The sequence below is a fragment of the Anas platyrhynchos genome, chromosome 4 (genome assembly GCF_047663525.1).
Source record: "Anas platyrhynchos isolate ZD024472 breed Pekin duck chromosome 4, IASCAAS_PekinDuck_T2T, whole genome shotgun sequence".
Classification (NCBI taxonomy): Eukaryota; Metazoa; Chordata; class Aves; order Anseriformes; family Anatidae; genus Anas; species Anas platyrhynchos.
In genome coordinates, this window is record NC_092590.1 from 74,948,560 (window position 1) to 74,959,348 (window position 10,789).

Sequence of the window (10,789 nt, forward strand, 5' to 3'; positions counted from 1 at the left end):
AAGGGACCTTAAAGATCATCTAACTCCAACCCCCTTGTGATAGGCATGGATGCCACTCACTAGATTAGGTGGATCCCTTACAAATACATGTATTTCAAACAACACAAGTATTGCACAGATAAACACATTACTTTGGTGACAATTGACTCTTTCTCTCTTATTACTAATATATTATTATTATTATTATTATTTATTATCTTCTTTTAAGAGCTTTTAGTAAACATATTCTTTACTATGAGGGTGGTGAGGCACTGGCACAGGCTGCCCAGAGAAACTCTGGATGCCCCATCCCTGGAAGTGCTCAAGGCCAGGTCATATGGAACTTCTGGGCAACTTGGTCTAGTAAAGATTCCCCTGCCTATTGCAGGGGGATGGAATTAGATAGTCTTTAAGGTCCTTTCCAATCAAACCATTCTATGATTCTATGATATGGACTTTATATATATATATATACACATATATATGTATATGTGTGTGTTGAATACTAATACAGGTGTGAGAAATAACTGAATTTCTACACATTTTTTAAAACTCTTTACCACTGTACCATAGTTAAGCACATTCTTATCAATTCTAGTTTTTAAGATGCAATTTAACCAATTTACCAATTGGTAATTTAAGCTAATAGTCTAAAATAGAAGTCACATTTACAAATTCATAGTCTTGCTAATATGCTTCTGTATTACTTTTTCCAGTACTTCTTTCTGTGATGGTCTTTTTGATCTCTTCTTAATATTCAAATACCTACTGCAAGAATAACCTCTATGGCATAATCTATCTGGTTGTATAGGCACAATGTGTGTATATATGTGTATATGTATCTATGTATTCTTTCTACTCCCCAGGATTTCGTAATGCACCTTATTTTGTTTCTTTCGATATTTACCCTCTGATAACCTGTTTGCTTTCTGAAATTACAATCACCATTTCATTCCATGGCTCAGCATCCCGCCTCCACCTGGTATAATCACCCCCTTGCTGGCTCCCACTCTGGTGTTACATCTGCAATCACTGACTCTGAAAAATAAATGTGTGATAGAATTTCTTCCTCCCCTGAAGAGATAAACTAATAATGATGGGCTCAATAGGTGCTGTGGGAACAGTGCTCACTGCATGCACATATGCTGGTGAGTGGCAGGAACAGTTGCTGATGGTGAAGTCTCCAGGGAATCCAAGAGAACCAGGAGGTAAAGTGGGAGGTGCTACTTCTACAACAGCTGTTCAGCATCTGCCCTTGGTAGTCCCAGAAAAGGTTTTGAGACTTCCTAGTCTGCCCCTTCTACTCTCTTATGCAGATTAAAAATTTAATACATCATGCTTTTAGGTAGCTATTTTGTATGTGCAATATACTAAGCTTACTTCAACAAGAATTGGGAAATGATTTAGCTTTGATTTATTTATTTATTTTCTGTTCCCTCTCATTTTTGCTTGTGTACCACTAGTGCATCTCTCAAGTCACTGCAACTTTCCACGTCTTGTGTTCAAGAACCTTTAAAATATTTTCATTCATAACAGGGCGTTGGCCCATTTCTTTCCTAATTAAAAAAAAAAAAAAAAAAAAAAAGTTTATTCCTGTATGTGTTATTGTGTTATCCTGGTGCAGATTGATGGATTTCCTTTCCAGTAGGGTATTCACCCTTCCCTACTTCTTCTTTTATATGCATAATTACATTTTAAAACTCTTCATGAGATCATTGTTCCCAGCTGTTGTAAGTCCTGGAAAATTCAGTCCAAAAATATAATTGATAATGTAATAATTACTTGAAGAGTTAATGAATTTTGAACCAGTGTTTCCAAAACCGAAAAAAACACTCAGTCCTCTAACAGTAAGCTAGTGAAACCATTATGTTCACCTCTTTCCCTACAGAGAAAAGTTAGTCTAAGAAACACCTACATTTTTTTTTTTTGTTATTAATACATGTATGTTCCATGTGATTACATAGAGTCAAATTTATTCATTTCAAAAATGTAGTCACCAGTTCTTTCATTTACTGCAGTGTATTGCTTTCTTTTATTCGATGTCCATCAACAGATTTTGGATTTTTAGTACAATATCCTCTTGTTGAATAAAATTTTCTCCTGCTAAGGAAGAAGGTAGATCCACACAATGTTCTGAGCAGTCATGCCAGCATGAGAAGGAATGGGAATCTATACAGAGTTGGACAGAATAGCAAATCATCCCAGTTTACATAGAAACCAAATTGTTCTTCAGCAGCTAGAAATTCCAGCATGTATAGTGTTAAATATGCCTTATCTCAGAAACAAGATCACTTCAAGATTACTTCCTGTTTTTGAGGTTTGGTTTTGTTTTCTGTTAAATTCTCTGGGTTGAGATAATATGGATGAATTCATTTGCTGAGATTAGGCTCGCTGTGGACATTGTACTATCGAAATGTAAGAGACAAAGTTCATGACAAATGTCAAAACCTGTTACTTCCTTTCAAAAATTAGGACTCCCATTGGGATGAAATATTTATAGAGGGGCGTTTGCTTCCCCCAGAAAAGGCTATATACATTTTCATATTACTAAATGAGAGGGATATAGGAAGTGTGGATCCTGTATTTGATAAAGGTCAGTGAATACAAAGGATAGTTCATAGAATCATAGAATATCCTGAGTTGGAAGGGACCCAGGAGGATTATTGAGTCCAACTCCTGGTTCCACACAGGACCACCTCAAAATCAGCCCATATGTCTGAGAATATTGTCCAAACACTTTCTGAACTCCAGTAGGCCTGATGCCATGACCACTGCCTTGGCAGCCTGTCCCAGTGCTCAACCACCCCCTGGGTGCAGAACCTTTCCCTAACCCCCAGCCTGACCCTCCTCTGTCCCAGCTCCATGCCGTTCCCTAGGGTCCTGTCGCTGTCCCCAGAGAGCAGAGCTCAGCACCTGCCCCTCCGCTCCCCTGTGAGGGAGCTGGAGGCAGCCATGAGGCCTCCCCTCGTCATGCTCTGCTCTGGGCTGGACAAACCCAGGGATCTTGGATGCAGTGCTCAAGGTGAGGCTGTACCAGCACAGAGTAGAGCAGGACAATCACCTCCCTCAACCTTTTAGCAATGCCATGCTTGATGCATCCCAAGATACATTCAGCCCTTTTGTCTGTCAGGGCACACTGCTGACACATTCAACCTGCAATCAACCAGAACCCCCAGACCCCTTTCAGTGGGGCTTCTCTCCAGCCTCTTTTCCCTCAGTCTCAACATACAGCCAGGGTTGTCCTGTTCCAGGTGCAGAATCTAGCACTTGCTCTTATTAAAATTCATGCAGTTGGTGATTGCCCAGCTCTCTAATTTGTCAAGATCTCTCTGCAAGGCCTCTCCTCCCAATTTAGTGTCACCTGCAAATGTACTTAGTATACATTCTAGTCCTGCATTCAAGTCATTTATGAAAACATTAAACTAATTGGCCTTAAATTCAAGTCTAGGGGAACCCCACTAGTGACTGACTGGCAGCCTGATGTAACCCCATTGACTACTATCCTTTTAGCCTGGTCCTTCAGCCAACTGTTCACCCATAGTATTATGTATTTGTCTAGCTGCATGCTGGACATTTTGTCCAGAAGGATACTGTGAGAAATGGTATCAAAAGCTTTTCTGAAATCTAAAAAAATTACATCAGCTGTCTTCCCTTGGTCAACTAGGTGGGTAACCTTGCCATAACCTTGTCACAGTTGTAGAAACCTACTCTGCGAGGAGAATTTTGATTGTCCTCAGTGGTATTTATTCTTTGTTTCAAATAAGAAGCATCTCAAACAGTCTTTTGCATTCATTAAAAGTGAATTTTTGATTTGAAATAATGGAGTAATTTGCTTTCATGATTTAGGTTATAACATTTTAAACCAGATCAATTGTATTACATAGATATTATAGTCTGTGAATTAACAACTAGCACAACATCACATAATATGAATACCAGGAAACATCCAGACCAGGCTTTATCCACCTTCCAATGAGTTATAAATAAACTTACATTTGAAAGGACTGACTGATTCTCTCACTCCAAATTTGATTACTAGATAAAATAAACTACTTTTGGAGCAGGGTCTAGATGTATTCAGGATAATTCAAGCCTCAGAAAGGCAAGATAGCTATGGCATGCAATAAACGAGATAGACTAAAATCCACCATATAGCATACGGGAAGAGTAAAGGAAAATTAAAGTAACTGAAATGAATGGCCTAATGATCATCAGTAAGGGAGAAAATTAGATGTCAAACCTCAGCTCCTTAGGTAAGATGCAAAGAAAAAGAAGAAAAAATGAAATCATTGTACATTTCAATAAATTTGGGAAAACATGACCACAGTTTGAATGGATATAACCAACCTTCCTTCCCAAGAACAAGGAGCACCTTTTTCCCATCTTGGAAAGATGTCCTAAGGTTCTCATGCTGATAATAAATGACAATACTGACAAGAGAAAAAAAAATCTCAGTGCAGTACCTCAATGCAGTACAAGTGAAGGAAGTTTAATGTTGTCCCCAATATAGAATTTTATATTTCTATCATATCAATGTTTAGCTTTGTTCTTTCTTGCCTGCCTGCTTTCCTCTCACATTCAATATCGCTTAGAATATTTACTACCATAAATGTGTAATGTTTCCAAGTACTCTGTATCCTTTTGTGATATTTTAAAATATACTTATTTTTTTCTTCTCCCCCACCAAGGAATAGGAAAGTACTGATAAAACAAGAACTGAGAATCCAGTTTTTATTTTTTTATTTAATTTTTTATTTTTTATTAACAGGTCACAGTGGCAACATTTACTGAATTACAGTTGTTATTGATTATGTTAAAAAGGTAAATTGGCATGACCTTATAAACAATGTAAGATCAGGACCCAGGCAGCTGACACACAAAGACATCTCATTTACATTCCTCTGGTATGCAATTTTTTTTTTCATCAAAAGAAACAGATCCTCTTTTCCTGAACCATTGGAACTTGAAATTCAGTGTCACCCTCCTTACCACCATGTCTCGTATCACTGCAGAAAAGGAAGCACAGAGATAGCTGAAGCCAGGCTGAAACATGAGGCAATCCCACTACTGCTGAGCAGGAAGGCTGACCCTTGAGTTCTGCCTGTTCTGCCTTTGAACAAATTAATTATTTGATTCCTTCTATCTACTTGCTAATCTTCATAATGCTCGTCAGTACTCAATTATCTTCAAAATTTCTATGCTTCTTTCAAGCTTGGTGAAGCTGGTCAACAGATCCAGAAGTTATTAGCTAAGCTAATAGCTTGCAAATGAACCGCCAACACAATCATGTCAGAAAAAATTCTTTAAGGAAGCAACCTAAAAACAGTAAAAAAACTACTAGCAATAAATTAATGGCAATAAATTTAGACACTAAAATGGGAAGCTGTGACAAGACTTCTTGCTGAAGCTGATCTGGTTTTAATGAAAGAATTAAAGATTCATCAGGCCACAAAGAAAGAGCAAAAAGAATCATGACTGTCTAGTGGTTAGGGTACATGCCTGATTGAGGAAGGATGAATTGCAATTACATGAGAAACATCAGTGCTCAGAACATACGTGATGAGAATTGCTCTCACCATATAGTTTTTCATATCTGATTGGTTGCAGTATTCATCTGTGATGTGTAGTTTGTCCCTACAGGTGAGGAGGAAAATGGATCTGAATTTTTTGAGTATTCAGCAATGCTTTTCTCATGTAATTCTGCTACTGAAGCAGATATTAGTTTTGGCCAAGCTCCTGTGTTTTGGGCATCCTCCAAGGCTGTCCCTTAGATCAGGTTCTGTAGGTGAAGTAAGAGGAGGGGTGGCCAGCTGGGAGCGTAAGCCTGGCTTAAGCAGGAATCATCACTACTGTGAAGATGAGGCATTTTCGGGCTTTTCCAGAAAGAAAGAAACAGTCTGCACAAAAATAAATAAATAAATAAATGAAATTGAATCACAGTCATGGAAAAACAGCTTTGATGACTTTGTCTGCAGTGCCTATCTGTAGCTGGAATTCAACCAAGTTAAATGCCTTTACTCTTTTGTGAATGCACGTTCCTAATTAATTGGGCTACAGAAGGCTCCACCAGCTGTAAGACCACATATGTTTCTCCAAAACAGGCTCCCACTGGACTGTTCTGGCAATCAAATAATAACTATACAGATATTAATTTCTAATTATATGTAGACTGCTAATGATTCTTAGTTGTCACTGAGTTGGATTGGTTTTGCACCAGAAGCAAACTGGAAATGAGAATTTATTATAAAATAATTAATAATAATAATAATAATAATAACAACACACAACAAAGCAAAACAACAGCAACAACAACAACAAAAAAGTGGGAATTCTGCTAACATTTTCATATAAATTAGAGATTACACCCATATGATACGTTGAAATAGCATTTTTAGCTACAGTTATAAAAAACGTGCGTGTGTTTGCCTAAAACAAAGAATTAAAATCTACAGTATCTCAATTAGGAATATATCTTAATGTGTTAAGTCAGAAATCACTATAACCTGTTAGTACGTAATTAATCATATACTGCTAGCAGAACAATGGGATTCTCAGACAGCTATCTCAGATAAATTTACTCCATTAACCACACAAATATTTAATACTGCATGGATTAGTACCATCATATGTTACAAAATCATTGTTTATTATTGATCAATACTGTTGAGTACTTGCAAATATTATTCACTTTCCCCATGGTAGAACACAGGGCCAAAATCAGATTACAGCAGGTCATTGAAAGGTGCAAAGAATGACTTAGTAAATTCAATATAAACCACCCTGGACCTGCCCATCACCTACTTAAGCATTATGGCAGAAAGTAATAATACTCACAAGGGCAATTTCATTGAAAATGTGGTGGTCAGTGCTGTAGCTTCTCTTGTGTCTTTTAGTCCACATAGGGTTTAAGTGGGAACATACTACTTTATTCATATTCTAAGCACTCCAAGCACAGGGCTTTGCTTTCATGTCACTGCACACCACACAAGCTCTGAATGCCAGGGTGTTAGTGACGAGTGGTCTAGAAGAAGTCAAAAGAGTCGTGGAGATTAAAAATCATCAGTTAAAAGAGAGGTCACTAAGTAGTCTAAAGAGCCAAAAAAAAAATAATAATAAAAAAAAAAATCTTGGCTTCAACATGTGCCAACTCAGGTGGTACACCAAAATGGACATTTGGCAGGAGATAGAAGTTAGAGAAAGCAATCCCACTAATAAGTTTTACTTGAACATCTGCCTGTGTAATAAACTTTCAGCAGGGAGAAGAGTATGACCCTCTGATTCCTTTTTATCAAGGGCAACATCTTCACAAGAGGATGGCTTTTCACAGGGAAAGCAATGTCAGCTTGTGCGTTTGTTTCATTACCAACATGCCTGTTAGCTGCTGGAACACAGAAGCCCATCTTTGATCTGCAAGAAGCTGGCTAGGAATACTGTCTGCTCATCTCATTTTAATTTTGCAAAATTACAGCAGGTAACTCCAATTTCACACCCTGCTTCCCTCACAACTTCTCTTCTCAGTGAAGGTCACAGCCTAGTCTGGATGCACAGAATGGATTTCTCCTCTAATCTCACCATCAACAACAAAAGAAATTCAGAACAGGTGGTTTCAGTGCAAAGCCTGTCTGTCCAGTACTCATGTAGGTGACTGGCGTTTGCAGAATGCCCAGGCTAGCTTTAAATTAGCTGTCTTAAATCCCCCAAATATTGTACATTGTGGACTGTACAACTGAAGTTATAAAACCCTCTTTCAACCCTTAATTAGCATTCAAGGATGACTTGTGCTGAGCTCCAGTTATTTCCACAGCTGTCAGTACAAAAATTTGTCCTCACAGGCTAGTTGGGGTATATAGCTGGATTCCCATGGATGTACCAAAGTCAGAGATCCATTCAGCATGCAAAACCTGGCTCTGTATTATGTATACTTGCCACAAATTCCCTGAAATTGGCCTGCCACATCTTTTCTCTCTTTCTCTCTCCGCCCCCCCCTCCTCAACCCCCTTGCTCTCCCACTATCCAGTGGTAATTCTTTATTACCTCTAGAAACAAGAAGCATGAGGTATTTAATCTCAAGGCTGGCAGGATAGCTTTCTAGACCTAATGGACTTTATTATTCAGTAAAGAAAACAAGTAGCTTGAACACAGTCATTTTAGGTTTTGTGGAGTATCCCACCAAACTGTTGCTTCATCTGTTTCTCAGGAATGGCAATAGACCAAGGTATTCTCTTAACTGTAATTATATTAATTACTGAAACATAACTAAGGTTACATGCTGCAACAGTTTCCTTGAAGGGACAGAATGAGAGAATTCCTGTCTAACTCTCAAGGTCCCTAGCAGGAAGACAAGCCAATAAATTCTGAGGCAATAATTGAAAACAGCTAACCGTAGCAGTCAATGCAATTATATTGGCTCTCAGGATGAGAGATTCGATTCATTGGATCAGTGGGCGTGTTTTTCCATGTATTTCTTGCTCGTTCAGGGTGTACACAGAGAGCAATGTTTGCTGCTAATATTTTACAAAAACAAACAAAAAGAACACAACAACAACACAAAAGTGAGCAGATGAACAATCAGAGCTATTCCTAGCATTTCTTTGACATTGATGTCAGAATGCTCAGCTCAGTGAAGGACGTGGAGATCTGCTTAAGGAACCTATTACTTGTTTGTTGTTCCCTTCAGGATGTAGACATATTGTTTTGGGAGGGGCTAATCAGTATAGAGGACAGCAAAGTCGAGGAATATAATTGAGGGTTTTTTAACATAACTGAGGCTAATGTGAGCATAATCACTGTCATTACTGTGAATGAAAGAATATTTTTCCCAATAAAAGCAATATTAGCAAATTTATTGTCTGTGCACTGAATTTATAATTTCAGAGAATGATTCTCCAGGTATATTGGAGAGGGGTGTGTTGTAAGACTTGATTTACCCAGCTTGGAGTCAATGAAAGAGATATGTTTTGACATATACAAGAGGAGATAGTGATGGAGCCAAGGGTGACTTGCTAAATTTACTGGCAAAGAAAGATATCTGCTTTGCTGAGAGCTCCAAGACATCCCTGCAAAGCTGAGACAAAACCTCAGTAATGAGGTGTAGCTGGCAGGACAAAGAAGTCTTGGCGGGCACAGAACAAAGAAACCATGATAACAAACTGACCTTCCAGGAAAATAGGAGTCAGCAACTACTTCTCTGGGAACTGATGTCCAACACCCTGATGTCCACCAATGATATCATATTTATGATATGATAAATATATAGAGATGTGCACATAAGAAAATAATAAGTAGGAATTCCAGTGGGAATTATGTAGTACGGTATAGAATATACTTGCTTAGTTCTTGTCATATATATTTGCTTTGCTAATGACAATTATGTAGTAGTTTTGTTTTACTAGTAGCAATTCACAGTAAATTGTATTAATAAAAAAACTCATGAAAACGTAGTCTCTATGTTCTTGCGTGTTATGGAATGCCACAAAAAACCTATTTGCAATTTGTACACGTGTGGGTTGGGTAACTCTCATAGGCTGTGGCCATAACAAGCGGTTATCATCTTTGAATTATTCACAGCAATATCATCTATGGGTAGAACTATATACCCTTTTACTCTGAGAATTTAACAGTGAGAGTGATCCTTAAAGACATTTCTGCTTCAGAAGTGTAGAATTTAAAAGGATGTTTTAAGCCCTTATTAGACCTCACCAGAAGGCCACCAGGATTACTAGGGCCTGAAGCACAAGTTCTGTAAAGGGAAACTGAGGAAATTGTGTTTGTTCAGCCTGGAGAAAAGATGAGTTTGGTTGGATCTGCCAGCAGCTGAGTCAACAAGAAGACAGCCAGGCATTTCAGAGGGGTGCTTGGTGGGAGCATGACAGACAACAGGCATAAGCTGAAACAATAAGCTGTCTTTGGATGGGTATAAGAAAGAAAAAAATTCACTGCATGGACAATCAGAAGGGCAGGTGGTCCAGGTGGTCACATTGCCTAGGGAAGTTATGCAGTCTCCACCCTTGGAGGTTTTCAGACTGGACAAAGCATTGAGCTACCCACTCTGATCTAAGAGTTGACTCCACTTTGAGCAGGAAGTTGAACTAGAGACCTCATGTAATTAATCTATGATTTTATGAGTCTTTGAGGGGAAAAAAATAAAAATAATAATAATAATTTAAAAAGTAATTTCTGTATACTTCTGTAAGTTGCTCCTGCAGTTTGCCTACCATTTTTCCAGAACATATACCCCTAAATTTGAAATACGGCTGGTGAAGCTACTCTGAAAATAAAAAGTAGATGGAGGATGAGACATAAGAGGAAAAGGACATCCTCAGAGTTGCTAGTGTAGACAAGGAAACCTTGATATAAATGCAAAACTATTCTATTACAAGGAGGAGACATTCTGATTTCTTAAAGAGGCTTGCATTCAACCAAATCACAGCATTATTTTATTTTTCCTATTTACTACAAAAGAAGAGAGCGTGCATTGAACAACCAGAGCCATTAAACTGTTATTTCTTCCAAAAATTTAAATCAGATGGATGAATGACCTCTGGATTTCTTATCTTGTAGACAGGACTGACTATACTTACATGTTTCTTTCATGGGAAGGCTAGAAGCTTCATAATGCAGTGAATGTGTGTCTACCTGAATCCTAATTTTGTTTTGTAGTGTTTTGTTTGTTTGTTTGTTTGTTTCTTTGTTTGTTTTTCAGCACAGCATTCACACGTTTTCATTTTTTATTTTTAAGAAATTAAACTAAAGGACAAAACCTAAAATGAAGAAAGCGGAAGGAATGTTTCAAATTTAGCAATTTTTTTTT